This window comes from Ochotona princeps, chromosome 27 (assembly GCF_030435755.1).
Source record: "Ochotona princeps isolate mOchPri1 chromosome 27, mOchPri1.hap1, whole genome shotgun sequence".
Classification (NCBI taxonomy): Eukaryota; Metazoa; Chordata; class Mammalia; order Lagomorpha; family Ochotonidae; genus Ochotona; species Ochotona princeps.
Window position 1 is genome coordinate 303,826 of NC_080858.1, and position 15,495 is coordinate 319,320.

Consider the following 15,495-nt stretch of genomic DNA (forward strand, 5'->3'; position numbering starts at 1 on the left):
AACACAGAATTCTGAATCAGATATTACAGTTCGTCTCCACACTGAATTCAAAACTCAGAACTCAAAACAAAGAAATCAAAATTCAAACTCACAACTTTGAATTTGGAATTCGGTTCTCAAAACTCATACTCAGAATTCAGAATTCAGCTCAGAATTCAGAACTCAGAACTCAGAACTCAAAATTCAGCTAAGAATTTATAATTCATAACGCAGAATTCAGACATAAAATCACAGCTCAGAACTCCAAATTCAAAACACAGTATTCTGAGCTAAGAAATCAGAATTCAAAATTAGAACTCAGAATGCAGTGTTCAGAACTCAGAACTCAGAACTAGGAACTCAGAATTCTGAATTCTGAACACAGAACTTAGAATTCAGTACTCAAAACTCATACTCAGAATTCAGAACTCAGAACTCGCAATTCATAACTCAGATTTCTGAATTCAGATCTGAGACTCAGACCTCCTCAGAACTCAGATGTTACAACTCAGCACAACACAGAATGCAGGACTCAGAAGTCAAAACTCAGAATTCAGACTTAGAATTCACAGCTCAGAATTCAGAACTCAGAACTCAGAATCCAGAACTCAGAATTCAGAATTCCACTCGGAATTCAGAGCTCAGAACTAATAACTCAGAATTCCGGACTCAGAATTCAGGATTCAGAATTCGGTATTCAGAATTCAGAACTCAGAACTCAGAATCCAGAACTCAGAATTCAGAATTCCACTCGGAATTCAGAGCTCAGAACTAATAACTCAGAATTCAGGACTCAGAATTCAGGATTCAGAATTCGGTATTCAGAATTCAGAATGCAGAACTCAGAACTCAGAATTCAGATTTCAGAGATAAACTCACAGCTCAGAATTCAGAACCCAGACCTCAGAATTCTGAGCTCAGAAATCAGAAATCAAAATGAAAACTCAGAATTCAGAGTTCAGAATTCAGAACTTTGAATTCAGAATTCGGAATTCAGCACTTAGCACTTAGAATTTCGAACTCAGAACTCAGAATTCCGAACTCAAAACTCATACTAAGAATTCGGAACTCGGAACTCGTAATTCAGAACTCATAATTCTGAATTCAGGTTCGGGCCTTGGGTTCAGGGGCAAGTGCTGCTCCTCACAGTGTGGCAGCTGTGGGGGGTACCCCTGCGGGGTCGGACCCAATGCTGGGGGCTCACGCCAAAGACACTGCTGCAACGCAGTGAATAAGTCGTTGGCCTCCCCCAGGAGCCAAGAGAACTCTTCCCTCAGGGTAAGTACACCATGAGGGAACTTGGGAACTGGGTTAAAATTCCTAACTCTGCCCAGGTGCTAATATCTTGTGACACGGTGAATTTGGAAGGGGTTCGGGCCTTGGGATTCGGGGGCAAGTGCCTCTCCTCACAGTGTGGCAGTTGTGGGGGGTGCCCCTGCGGGGTCGGACCCAATGCTGGGGGCTCACGCCCAAGACACTGCCGCAAGGCAGTGAACGAATCCTCGGCCTCCCCCAGGGCGGCCAGGGCATCATGTGCTGCCAGGCTCTGTCTGCTGGCTGCCCGGCCAGGGAGCTCTGGGGTATTGGTTGTCTGAACCGCTGCTTAGGTAGCTAGTTGAGTCAAGGACGCTAAGTCACACTAAGGCAGATGCCAGAACAAGTGAGGGACTGAGATAAGCTGAGTCAGAGCAACCACTGGCAGGCGCATGATCTACGGCTAGGAACAGGCCCAGTTGGGGAGACATGGGGACACCTTAACTGGGTTGAGGTTCCCACCAAGGGGTGCGTGTGCTGGAATGGGGGCTGCATTCTATCTAGGAAACAGTTGTAGTCACCCGAGGCACTAGTGTGGGCTGGGATTGGATGCACCAGGCCAGTTCAGATCCCTACACCATCTGGTGTCATGAAGAACCAGAGGGTAGATGTGGGACTGATTAGGCTGGGTCCCAATCCCCTCTTGAGCCATGCGTGAGCTGTATGTGGGTATGGACGAGCCATGGCCGGGCTGAAACATCCAACAACAAGAACCAGAATGGGGTGAAAGCCAGCCAGGAAAAGCCACTGTTCCTGCTAGGACAGGAGGTGAACTGGGTAGGGTTGGCTCAAGGACCCCCTGGCATGCACAAAATCTGCCATTGCGAGGGGTTCTGATGGAGGAGCCTGGGCAACTCCTCTGGCAGGACACAGTCCCTGCAGGTTAGCGCAAGAAGCATGATAGGAAACAGCCCAGAATAGGCCATGGAAAGTTTCCCACTGGCACACATTCAGCATGGGTCAGGAGCAGACCAGGCTGAATCAGTTCATGTCATCCACTGGCAAATCTGATCACCAGAACAGAGTGTGGGATGAGCCGGGTTTGGTCGTGACAAAACCAGTACACATTATGCAATGCCAGGGCGTGGTTGCCTGTACTGGATGTGAATGCAGCATCCAACCAGCACACGTGAGATCCAGGAAGGGAGGGGCAGAACCAGCAGGGGGATTAAGGAGCTGGTCCCCTCGCTGGACAGCTACTCCCACTGGAGAGCGTGGGCTGGGATAGAGACAGACCAGACTAAGCAAGGCTACATCACCTGTGCGCTGCATGTGGATTAGACCAGGGAAAAGCCAGGCTGGGCTGATTATTCCTGCTGGTGCAAGCATAAACTAGAGTGGGTGAGGGATGTATGGGCATAGCCGCAAAAGCTAGCACTGGGGACTAATTCTGTCAAGTCAAATCACAGAACCACATAAAGAGTGCATAAACGGGGACAGAGAGATCTGAGAGGGAAAAAGTGGGTTCCCCCTTCTTGGGTCACTATTCCCGTGGGAGGGCATGAAAACTAGGACGAGAGCTGGGATGGCTAGATAGAGAGGCACTCAACAACACCCGTGAGGGCTGGATGGTTGAGTTGGTTAGATAGAACTAAGCTTTAATACCCATTGACAAGTACAAGAGCCAAATGGGATGTGGGACAGACTGGTCTTCTGCTACACATACTGGCAAACCAGGGTAGGGGGCGGGCCTGGTGGGGGTTATTGTGGGTCGCCCCAACTAGGCTGCAGCTCCCACTGGTTGATGTAAGGGCCGAACCAGACTGGACTGCAACACCCATTGGTTCCAGTGCAACTCGGGACCGAAAACAGAACCAACCCAGCAATTGCAACCACCAGCTGATCGGGGTGATGGACTGTGCCGGGCCCTGTGCTTGCTAGAACATACAAGAAACTAGTCTGGGAATACCTCAAAGTTTCTTTGGAGATCTCCCCAGTCGAACTGCTGGACTCAGAACTCTAATCAAGAAAAGACAGAAGACAGAGCAGATCAATCAACCATCTCAGCTATATGTTGGCAGCGAAATATGGGGCAAACGGAGATTTTATAATGGACTAAGTCAATCAGTGGACGACCTCATCGAGCGAAACTGGCAGCGATTCATAACCGGAGAACTATTAACACCACTCGAGCACATATCTCAGAGCATGCCCCACATCCGGGACTCGGGGTGGGCGGGAAACGGGGTGGGGCTTCTCCCTCAATATCCCCCTTTACCTCAGATACATGATGGAAACAATATGAACATAATAGTATTACCCACTTCCCTATCCCCCTGAACCTTTTTTTTCTTCTTTCTTTCTTTTTCTTTCTTTAACTGTAATTAACTATGTAGAGATTGTCAACAACAATACAATAAAATAGAATATACTAAAAAAAAAATAAAGAATTTTTTTTGGAAGAGTTGCCTCCCCTTCTATTGTTTTGAAGAATTTACCTCTAATACTGCCTTGGTGGTATTCGACATATTTTAATATGTTGTGTGTGAGTCTTCATTGGCTTGAAGCAATTTTTTGATTTCTTCTTTATTTTCTTCTCTGACTCATTGTTCATGTAAATCATGTTGCTCTTCCTCCAAGAGTTTACCAATTTCCTAGGGTATTTGCATTTATTGATTTCCAGCTTCACTCTGATAGTGTGAGAAGATACATGGTGTGATTTCTATTTTTTTTGAAATTGGTAAGTTTTGATTTGTGCCCTATCATGTGGTCAGTCCTAGAGGTGGTACCATGTGCTGGTGAAAAGAATGCATTACTCTGTGGCCATGGGATGGAATGTTTTATATAAATATAAATATATATATATAAAATCACATATATATTTAGATATTTTATATATGTGTTATATATAATATATGTGTTATATATGTGTGTATATATATATATAATATATATATAATCAATTAGGTCCATTTGTTCTATTGTGTGAGTTTTATTGTTTTTTGCTTCATTTCTGTTTCCTTGATCTATTGCTGTTAATGTCTCCATATTTATTGTATTGAAATCAATCTCTCCTATTAAGTCAGTCAACGATTGATTAATATAGCTAGGTGCTCTTGTGATTGGCATGGAAACATTTATTATTGCTATTTCCTTTTGGTTGATGGCTCCCTTTATCATTATATAATGTCCATTCTTATCTGTTTCAGTGTCTTCCATGGTGAAGTCTATAGCATCTGAAATTAAGAAAAGCTACATTTGCTCTGTTTCCTTTCCAGTGGTGTGAGATGTTCTTCACCATCCTCTCACTTTCAGCTTCTTTGCATCTTTGTTCATCAGGTATGTCTCTTGTAGACAGCAGATGGTTGGGTCCTGTTCATTGATCCATTCTGTTAATCTATGTCTTTTGCTTATAATTCTGACATTTGACTTTTTGATGGTATTGTTCCTTTCTTGTATAGATTTCTTGGGTTTGTTCATATTTTCTTCCAGATATTTTATTAATTGTGTGTATTCATTTTGGTTATCTTCTATGTCTGATATTCTTCGTTATGGAGCAATCATTCTGTTGGTTAGGCTCTCTACATTGTTTTTCAGTCATAACATTTCAATTTGGACCAGCTTATTTTCTGTGATAATGCTCTGCTTGAATTCCGTGACTTCTTCCCAGTGTTTCTCATTGTCTCTGAAGAGATTCATGATGATTTTTTTAATTCCTTATCTGCTACTTCCCCAATGTCTTCATCTTGCAACTCTGAGCTTCTGGGTGGGACCTCCCCCTTGCCTTCCCCTCTACTCCAGACATAGGGGAAAAAATGTGGAAATGATAGTCTTGCCCACCTTCCCACAGCCCCCAAACCCTTGTGCCCTAATTAATTGTGTAAAGATTGTCAAAAATAAAATTTAAAAAAATGGAAAGAAATCCAGTTCAGTAATCTATAACATTTGATTAATGAGTTTAACGATTTATATTCAGGGTTAACATGAATGGGTAGTAATTTGGTCCTGTCATTTTAGCATTGGGTTTTTAATCGATTTAGTCTTCTGTTGTTATTTACTGGGATATTCTTCACATTTGCCTTTGGTTTTAGTTGGTGCTATTCCTTTTCTCCATCAAAAGAACATCTTGAAGTATCATTTGTAGGGCAGGTTTGGAAGAGGCATTTTCTTTTAACTTTGCTGTGGAACAATTTTACTTCATTTTCAAAGACAAAAGAAAGCTTTGCTGGGTATGTTATCCTGGGCTAACAAATTTTTTCTTTTAGATTCTGGAATGTCACTCCATTCTCTTCTTGCTTGTAGAGCTTCCTGTGACAAGTCTCCTGTGAGTTTAATTGGCAATCCTTCATATACGAGTTGATTTTTTCATGTGCATATCTAAGGATTTTTTCCTTATATTCAATTGAAGAGAGCTTGATGATCACGTGTTGTGGTGAAGATCACTTCTGGTCAAGCCTATTGGGAGCTCTGTGCCCCTCCTCGATGTTATTTTCCAATTCTTTCTCTAGATTAGGGAAATTATTCCTTATTATTTAATTTAATACACCCTTAATCCCAGTTTCTATTTCTGAACCTGCTGGGACTCTGATAACTCTTATATTTGGCCTCTTAATAGTGTCTTTCAATTCTTGGATACTTTTTTGGTCTGATCCAGCTCTGCTTCCAGCTTTTTGTTTGCTTCCCCCTGGTGATAGAAAATATCTTCTAATTTTGAGAGATTCTTTCTTCTGCCTCCTTCATTCTATTTTGGAGGCTACCCACTGTACTTTTAGTTTGTTCCACTGTATTCTTCATTTCTGATATATCAGCTTTCATTTGCTTCACTGCTGTTATTTGCTGTGTAACACATTCCTTGAATTCCTTGAATGCCTGCTTCATGTACTTCTCATTATTGATAAGAAACTTTATAACAAGTATTTTCAATTCTGAGTCTCCCATTTTCTCGATGCCTTCCTCAGTAAACCCTGAGGTTGGCAAAGGGTTTTGCTGCTTTGCAGGGGAGTCTTCAGTAATATTCATTGTGCCACTGTCTCTTTTGCCCTTGGTCATTGTGCTTCTGATTATCAGATTGTTCTTTTTGGGGTAGGTTTCTAAGCTGTGTTACCACAGATCTACTGTTTAATTTTACTTATTGCATTTGATACCTGGTACTTTATTTGTAGTCACTTGTGCCACTCCCCCCAGCGAGTTCCAGGTCTGGGTTTTTCTTATTATAGACTTTCACCAAACCCACCCCCCGCCCCAACTCCTGACTCACCACTCTCCACCTCCTGTGATACTGAGCTGAGGCTGCACCGTTGTCTGTACAACTTTTCTCCTACTTCCAGCTGGAGCATGTCCCAGGATTAGGGAGACACCATGAGTCCTATACAGCTAAGTTGTTATTGCTATTGATCTTGCCAAAACCTGTTGGCTGCTACTTCTGAGGGCCACATGGAAGTATTTTGACCTGTACAATGCCAATGTCAGTACTATTTTTCTGTAGGACCACCGCAATGCACTGAGCTCAGCAAGTCTGTTCCCAGCTCAGCACATGTGTAGCTCACTGTTGTCCCTGCAGTCAGTTTTTCACACCGTACAAAATGGCACCCAACTTGGCTGTAGGCAATGGACTGTGTTGTTAAATTGACCCTGCTCTCTGTACTGCCTGTCTGGCACCTGCTGCTCTGTCTCTGCTCTTGGTCAAATCAAACAGACCTGCAGGGTGGGCAGTTCTTTGAATTGAACTCCTGAACTCCCAGTAAATGTCCCTTCCCACTTGCTGCTGGTGGAGTTCTGGCTGCTGGTGGAGTATGGATCGTGGCTCACTGAATGCTTCTGGGGTATCAGTCACTGCAACATCACATGGTTGAGTATGCTGCTTTTTTGTGTCTATCAGTTAGTGAATGTGTTCAAAGATACAGGATCATAAGGATGTGGTTATGGTCATCCCAGGATGCTGCTCAAAGTTAACCAGGAGCTTCTGTGTGCCGAAAACACCAGACGCAATGTGGTATCTTAGGAGGTTTATTCCAATGGCTCAGGAAAGGGATGGAGGTGGTGGGAGATCAGCAGTCAAAAAGGGAAGGATGAGGCTGCGGGGATGCCAGAAAGAGAGATAAAGAGCCACGCCTGGGGCCTTTTTGTCACTCCGGGTATGACTTCTTACAAAAGATGCCAAAAGCACAAGTAGGTAAGTTCATAACATCCTCTAGCAGATCTGAGAACCAGCACAGGGAGCAGCATCAGTGCTGTATCAGGCCACAACAATAGGCAACTACATCAGGGCTGAAAAGGGGGCATGCTATACCTGGATAGGCTGCAGCACACAGCAGCACAAAGTGGAATTGGAGGAAGGTTAGACTGAGCCAGTCTGCAGCATGTGCTGGTGGAAAATGAGTTGACTCAAACCATGGCAATCAGGGTGATGTTGGTGCTTAACCCATGAACCCTGGGGCAGGAGATCCAGTGCGGCCCTGGTAGCCTTGTCTGGGCCCTTGGGCACAGTTGCGTAATGAAGACCATCGGGTATACCTGTGGTGGGGCTTGTGTTGCCTGGCCTGGGTCCTTGACTGGCCAGGGCGATGGATTCTGGGTCTGCAATTCCCTGGAGTAGAGCATGTGGCAGGCCTCAGGTCTCCTGGCTTGGGTACTTCACATCCGTGCATGGTGGTGCTAGCTCAGTGAGTGTTGAGAGTTTGGGTACAATGCGGCCGGATTGACTGCCTCAGCTCTGGCCCACTTGCAAGAATAGGTACTCCTCAGTTGAAAAGGAGTATTGCACAACTGGCCCAGATCTACCTGGAGATGGAAGCCCACCAAGGCCTAGAGAGCACATCTGGACCATCCAAGAGATAGGAGGAAAGAAGGGATTGGATAACTACCCTAGCCAAATGATAACAGCAAATATCTGGGTGAATGGAAAATCTAAGGTCAACCATGACAGCCAATAAACTTTGAAAGGGGTCTCTCATCCTTGAATTGGTTAGATGGACATCATTTCAAAACAATTGGGACCAATTGGACAGAAACCTTGGAGTGTCTGGCATATTGACACCCTGGTTTGGTATTGGGAGTCCAGTACCCATTCTTAAGGTACTGGGATAGTTGAGAAGCCAGGTACAGATTTTCTGTATATCATTTACCCCTGACCTAAAACAGGAAGGAAAAATGGAATATTTGGAAGAAATCACACCATCTACTTTATGATCTAATACACACACATACACATTGAGTGCAATTAAATCACACACACACACACAAACACACACACACACAACACAAAAACCCAAAACAGTAAAAAAAATGATTAGGTTGCCCCCACCCGGTCCCAACCACCTCACGATGTTGGCAGCTGGTGGAGCCTAGGCCTGCCTTTTTCTCAAGGTATCCACTCCCAGTGTACTCAGCAGGAAGGTGGAAGCCTCTTGAGCCCAGACAGGCCAAGGCCAAGTTCACCACATAGTCACAGTGGCTGAACCTAGGGTTCCAAGCATTGAGCCCAACTGGGCTTGGATCATCCCAGAAACAGCAAGTGTACATGAGGGCACAGAAAATATGGACTTTGGACTAAGTGCCAGTTGATCACATTCAGGAGGTAGTACAGAAACTGGATCTCAAAGTCATTTTTAATTTTTTTTCAGACAGAGCAGTTTTATTTGCAAAGTGGCCATGTGAGCAGGGAAGAAGTGGGAAGGGAAAAGCACTTTCTGAGAGAAAACTAGGTGGTGGTGGTATCTCTTGAAATTTGAGATACCCAGTTAGTAACTCTTGACTGTTGATACAAAGCTTGGTTACTAAAGCAGGATGCATAACTGGAATAGAGGACCCACTCCTGTTTTTTCCAAATCGCTTTGCATTCCATCCTTCCACCCAATTCCACACTCCTATGATGCAATTACAAATATCAAAAGATGTTAGGATGCTGTCAGAGACTGGGACTGTTTTAAAAGAGGAACTGCAAAATATTCAATAAATCTCATTGTTACAGGAAGCTCTCTGAGGAGTATTCCTAGAGAGGACCTGAGCCAGGATCTGATCAGAAACAACAGCAGAGAGTCCACAGTTGGGGGCTCAAATGAGAATTCTGGTGGGAAGCAGGAAAGGGTGTTCATACACTCTGTAGTTTAAGTAAGGCACTGATTATACAGCAGATTTGAAAAAAAAAAAGTTGCCTCTCTTGCTCTCAGTGTTCATCCTATGTAGAAGTGGTCCAGGTTGTCGCATATGAGATGCTGTCAATGGGCTTCACAAAAAAAGTTTTATTTACCTCAACAACAGTCATGGTACCCACTCATAATTTTTTTATTATAATGGCAGAATTACAATGAGAAAGACAGAAGCAGGGAAATATCTTCTGTCCACTGGTTCATATACCCCAATGGCTGAATTCCATTAGCTGAATTGCTATGAAACCAAAAGCCAAGAGCAAAACCATGGTGGATCGGCTAGGATCTCGGACAGTTGACATACTATGTAACGATCCTGGTCCTGGTGCTCACTGTTACAGTTGAAAGACTTCAGGCACAGGTTGGTATCTAGTGTTATGTGCTAGCTCATGAAATGGCAAGAAAGTTATTGTGGGAACCACTGATGCATGAAATCAGTGTAAATCTGAGCAGTAGTGGTGGCATTTGACACATACGCTCGACCTGAAAGAGGAAGTACAAGAGTCTGATGTCAAATGATTTTTTGTCTCTGAGATATGCCTCTTATAGTCTTGGGTGTTATTTGACCAGCATTCACTGAAAATCCTGTGGGTTGTGATGATGGTGCTGCTTGGCTGCAGAACCACCGGAGACAAACTGCTGAAGGATGTTCCTTTATTGGGAAGATCATACAAGCATATATACAGTAGAAAGGGAGAAGGCAGAAGGGTGGTCTCGAAAGTATTCCCACCCTACACTGTTATTATAACTGACCAGTAGGCATTCCTGTCTCTCTGGACACTCTAATCAAGTCACTGGTTACATTCTGTGAGCAGGATTGGGAGCTTAATGTTTTAGGCCATGTGCAGGTGGACCAAGATATGCTAGCACCTGGGCTGAAAACTATGGCATTGGGCATGAACATTACATGTGACTGGTAAACAAGATGAGAGTTGCATTTAACATTTTTTAAAACCTTATAAATTAGGCACATACTTTTTTTTCATTTTTTATTATATTTTTGACAATCGTTACATAGTTAAATAGGGCGAAAAGTGTAAAGAGCTACAGTAAAGTGGGTAACACTATTATTTCCACATTGTTTCCTTCATGTATCCTCGGTTAGAGGGGGGATATTAAAGGAGAAGCCCCACCCAGTCTCCCACCCAACTCAGGTCCCTGATGTGGGGCATGCTCCGAGGGATATTCTCAAGTGGTTTTGATGGCTCAACAGTTACGATTTGCTGCCAATCTTGCTGTTCTGGTCACGTTGTTTATCAGGGAAATTCAAGCACAGCTACATAGGGACACATTGGCATACAGCCTACTACACTGGATGCATGCCTAGTGAATAGACCAAGATGGAGTCTCTGTAAAGCTGAGACCACTGCCAGGGGTTTGCCTCGGAGACACAGTGTGCCTTGTGCAAATGGCCTACCGCATGGGCTAAGTAAGCAGAGATCTGGGGGTGATCTCATACTTTGATTATTCAAGGAGAGACAGCAGTCAAACATGATCAACATTTGGCTTGATATCACAAGAGAATCTCCATCTGGACAAGATTCAACCTTCAAATGTGGGTCGTTATCATTACAATTGCCACATGCATCACTTGATATCTGTGATTCCATATAAATCTGCACTAGGATGTGAAATTTAGAGATTCCAAAAAGGTCTATTAAATAAGTGTGTAAATGACAAAGATGCTATTTCAAAAAAGTGTTACACACTGAATATTTACTATGAACATTTAAAATCTGAAAGCATAAATCATTCACATTTCCCACCTCACAACAAAGGGAGAGCATGAACAACCTCATCTTAATTATTTTAGAAAAAAATAACCTCTCATCTGAAATGACACTCCTCGTGTTTATTATTTAACACTTGCTGAGACTTTCAAAGTATGCTTTCACATCCATTGCCCTTTTTTTAACATTATTGCTATCATTTTATGATACAGCTCCATATTCCCTTATCCCCTTCTCAATTTCCTCCCCCCACCTAGTTCATCTATTTCATTACTACATATAGTTCTTCATACTCAGTTATATGCCCATCATTGCAGGCATTGATGATGGCAGAAAGTCCAGAATCATATTGTCAAGATATAGTACACAGTTTCATTGTAAGTCCAACTTTGGAAGCAAAAATGCATACCACACTGCATCCTCACATCTGGATGTTAGTCTCCACTTCACAGCTACTGTGCTTCCCCTTAAATGAAAAGTTATGATACAAAATCAACAGTAGAAAGAAAAATAGAAATTTACAATGTCTTGAAGTTAAATGACATGTTACTAGATATTACAGTCTCCATTACACACTAGTGTACATACCCTTAAATAAAAAGTCATGATACAAAATCAACAATAGAAAGAAAAATAGACATTTACAATGCCATGAAGTTAAATGACATATTACTAGATATGACAGGCTCCATTACACAGCTACTATACATCTCCTTAAATGAAGAGCCACAAAACAAAATCAACATCAAGGAGAAAAAGAAATTAACAACACCAAGAAGCTAAATAACATGCTATTAAATGACTAATGTGTAGCTGAGGAAATGAAAATCAAGAACTTCCTTGAAGAAAATGATGCCACTGCATGATCTAGGAGTCATTGAATGATTTAATCAGAAGAAAACGTTTTGAAGAGATGAAACCAACAGAAAACAACAAAACCCATGCTATGTAGTTTATGTTGATCTTTGTTGAAAGGTGTTTCCTCCAGACAACAAACAGATGGGTTTTGTTTTTTAATCCAACCTACAAATCTATGACGTTTGATTGAGCTTATGCCATTTACATTCAGAGTTCAATATACATGGATGTTACTTTGGTCCTGTCATTTTAGGAATGGGTTGTTCATTGGTTTAGTCTTCTGTTATCATTTTACTGGGATGTTCTTCCTTTTTGCTCTTGGTTTTGGTAGGTGCTATTCCTGTTCTCTGTCAAGAGAACATCTTGAAGGATCAATTGTAGGGCAGGTTTGGAAGAGGCATTTTCTTTTAGCTTTTCTTTACTGTGGAAGAATTTGATTTCATTTTCAAAGACAAAAGAAAGCTTTGCTGGGTATGTTATCCTGGGCTAACAAATTTTTTCTTTTAGAATCTGGAATGTCACTCCATTCTCTTCTTGCTTGTAGAGCTTCCTGTGACAAGTCTCCTGTGAGTTTAATTGGCAATCCTTCATATACGAGTTGATTTTTTCATGTGCATATCTAAGGATTTTTTCCTTATATTCAATTGAAGAGAGCTTGATGATCATGTGTTGTGGTGAAGATCACTTCTGGTCAAGCCTATTGGGTGTTCTGTGCCCCTTCTGGATCTTGTTTCTCAATTCTTTCTCCAGATTAGGGAAATTATTCCTTATTATTTAATTTAATACACCCTTAATCCCAGTTTCTATTTCTGAACCTGCTGGGACTCTGATAACTCTTACATTTGGCCTCTTAATAGTGTCTTTCAATTCTTGGATACTTTTTTTGGTCTGATCCAGCTCTGCTTCCAGCTTTTTGTTTGCTTCCCCCTGGTGACAGGAAATATCTTTCAATTCTGAGATTCTTTCTTCTGCTTGTTTCATTCTGTTTTGGATACTCTCCACTGTATTTTTAATGTGCTGTACTGTGTTCGCAATTTCTGATATACCAGCCTTGATTTGCTTTGTTGCTTCCTTAAATTCTTTGAACTCCTGCATGAGCTTCTCATTGTTGATCACAATCTTTAAAATGCGTCTTATGGATTCTGTGTGCCCCATTTTCTAGATATCTTCCTGAGTTAACTTGGGTTGGCATAGGGTTTTGCTCCTTTGCAGGGGAGTCTTCAGTAATACTCATTGTGCCACTGTCTCTTTTGCCCTTGATCATTGTACTTCTGGTTAGCAGAGTCTTCTCCTTGGGGTAGGTTACTAAGCTGTGTCACCCACAGGTCTACAATGAGATTTTACTTATGGCGGTTGGTACACAAATTTTTGCTTGCAGCCACTTGTGCCACAACCTCCAGTGAGTTCCAGGTTTGGGTTGTTATGTCAGCTTTCCACCATGGTCTCTACAGCCCCAGCTCTTGGCTCACCACTCTCCACCTCCTGTGATACCGTGCTAAGGCTACACCATTGTCTCTGTAAACTTTCTCCCACTTCTGGTTGGAACAGGTCCCAGGATTAGAGAGACACTAGGTGTCCTACATAATTAGGTTGTTGCTGTTGCTATTGATCTTGCCAAAACCTGTTTAATTTTAGGTCTGGGTGCCACACGGACCTATTTTTGCTGGTATGATGCTACAGTCAGTATTATTTTCCTCCGGGACCAGTGCAATCCACAGAACTCAGTGAGATTTCACGAGTTCAGCACATGCACAGTTCACTGTTAGCCCCCCAGTCCCAAAACTATTGCCACATTGCGCAAAATGGTGCCTGATGTACCACCACTACAGTTCTTGATCTGCTAGCCGTCAGATCGAGGGCTACCCAGACCTGCTCCGGGTGGAACCTGTAGAATGCCACATCATTGCAGTTCACTGAATCAGAAATGAGCTCATCCCCAGCTCAGCGTATGTTCAGTCCTTTCCCTTGCTTTTCCTCCTTAAATGTTTTTCAGCCCATTTAAACGTGTCCTTACCCTATTCCACCATCTTGATTCTCCCCATTGGCCTTTTATAATGTTTTGTGTTTCTACTCCTGCTAACTGTTGTTTCATTCACGTTAAAAGCTCTGATAGACCATAATAGCATGTTTATGGTAGCTAGATGCTTTTGTAGTTCTGGGGTCTGTGATTCTACTGATGACTGACTTCAGAAAAAATGATTTTTCAGTCAATTCAGTGATATTTTACTATGGATATGCTAATTATTGAAGCATGTATGCTTTCCACTGGACTAAAAATGTGTATGAGTTTTAAAACACAAGTAATGTATTCATGCTTTTCCTATGTGAATTCTGATGTTTCATGAATCTTGACCACTTTCAGCAGGGTTTTCCGCACCCACTACATTCATAAAGTTCTTATGCTGTAAGGATTCTCTGATGTTGACTGAAAAGTGACTCATAAGTAAAGGCTTTTTTGCACAAACTACATCTGTACAGTTTCTCCCCTGTATGCACTCTCTGGTGTATCATTAGGCTTCCATAATGAGGAAAAGCTTTTCCACACTCACTACATTGATAAGGCTTTTCCCTGGTGTGGATTTTATGATGCTGAAGGAAACCTGATTGGTAAATGCTTTCTGCACTCACTGCATTCATAAGGTTTTTCCCCTGTTTGCATTCTCTGATGTCGAATGAGACTTGACTGTTGAGTAAAGGCTTTAGGACACACTATATTCATAAGGTTTCTCCCTTGTGTGGACCCTCTGATGTATCATTAAGGTTGACTTCAGAATAAAAGCTTTTCCACACTCACTACATTCATTAGATTTTTTACCCTGTGTGGATTCTCTGATGTGCTCTACAGTTTGCATAGCGAGAAAAAGCTTTTCCACATTCACTGCATTCATAAGGTTTTTCCCCAGTGTGGATTCTCTGATGTACGATTAGGCTATATGTATGAGTAAAGGCTTTTCCACAATCCTTACATTCATAAGGTTTTTTTCCTCGTGGTTACTCTGATGCCTAATGTGAGATAACTGCTGGTGAAAGGCCTTTCCATGCCCATTGTATTCATATGGATTCTCTGCACTTTGAAGGATCTGATCTCTAATGAGTTTTGATTTCTGGTTCATGTTTTCTTTACATTCACTGGACACATACAAATGTTCTCCTGTGTCAGTTCTCAGGTTGGTGGTAAGGTAAGATGTATATTAGCCAACAGGAATTGCTTCTCCCACACTGACAGGTTCCTTATACATGGATCTTTGGTATAAACTTGCTCACACGTAAGGACTATCTTCTTGCCACTGAAAGTTTTCTCTTTCCCATTGTGTTCAAAGGACTGCTGACAAATGTGGATCTTGTCAAGCTGATTGAGATTTTCCCCACTCTTGAGGTTGTTCTCAGGGATATTAGAACCATCCTTTTTTTCAAATGACATTTCATCAGGCTTCCTGTGTGGAAAAGGGAGTTAAAATAAACTATGGTGTCATTTCATGTCTCCTTTCATAAGGAATCAAATCTCTGATCCCCTCCTGGGAGTTGCT

At 42.3% G+C, this 15,495-nt stretch overlaps 1 pseudogene; it reads right to left on the reverse strand.

Moving 5' to 3' along the window:
• Positions 1 to 14,365: 14,365 nt before the first annotated feature.
• LOC131478076 (zinc finger protein 300-like) lies at positions 14,366 to 15,389 on the reverse strand (annotated as a pseudogene).
• Positions 15,390 to 15,495: the final 106 nt, after the last annotated feature.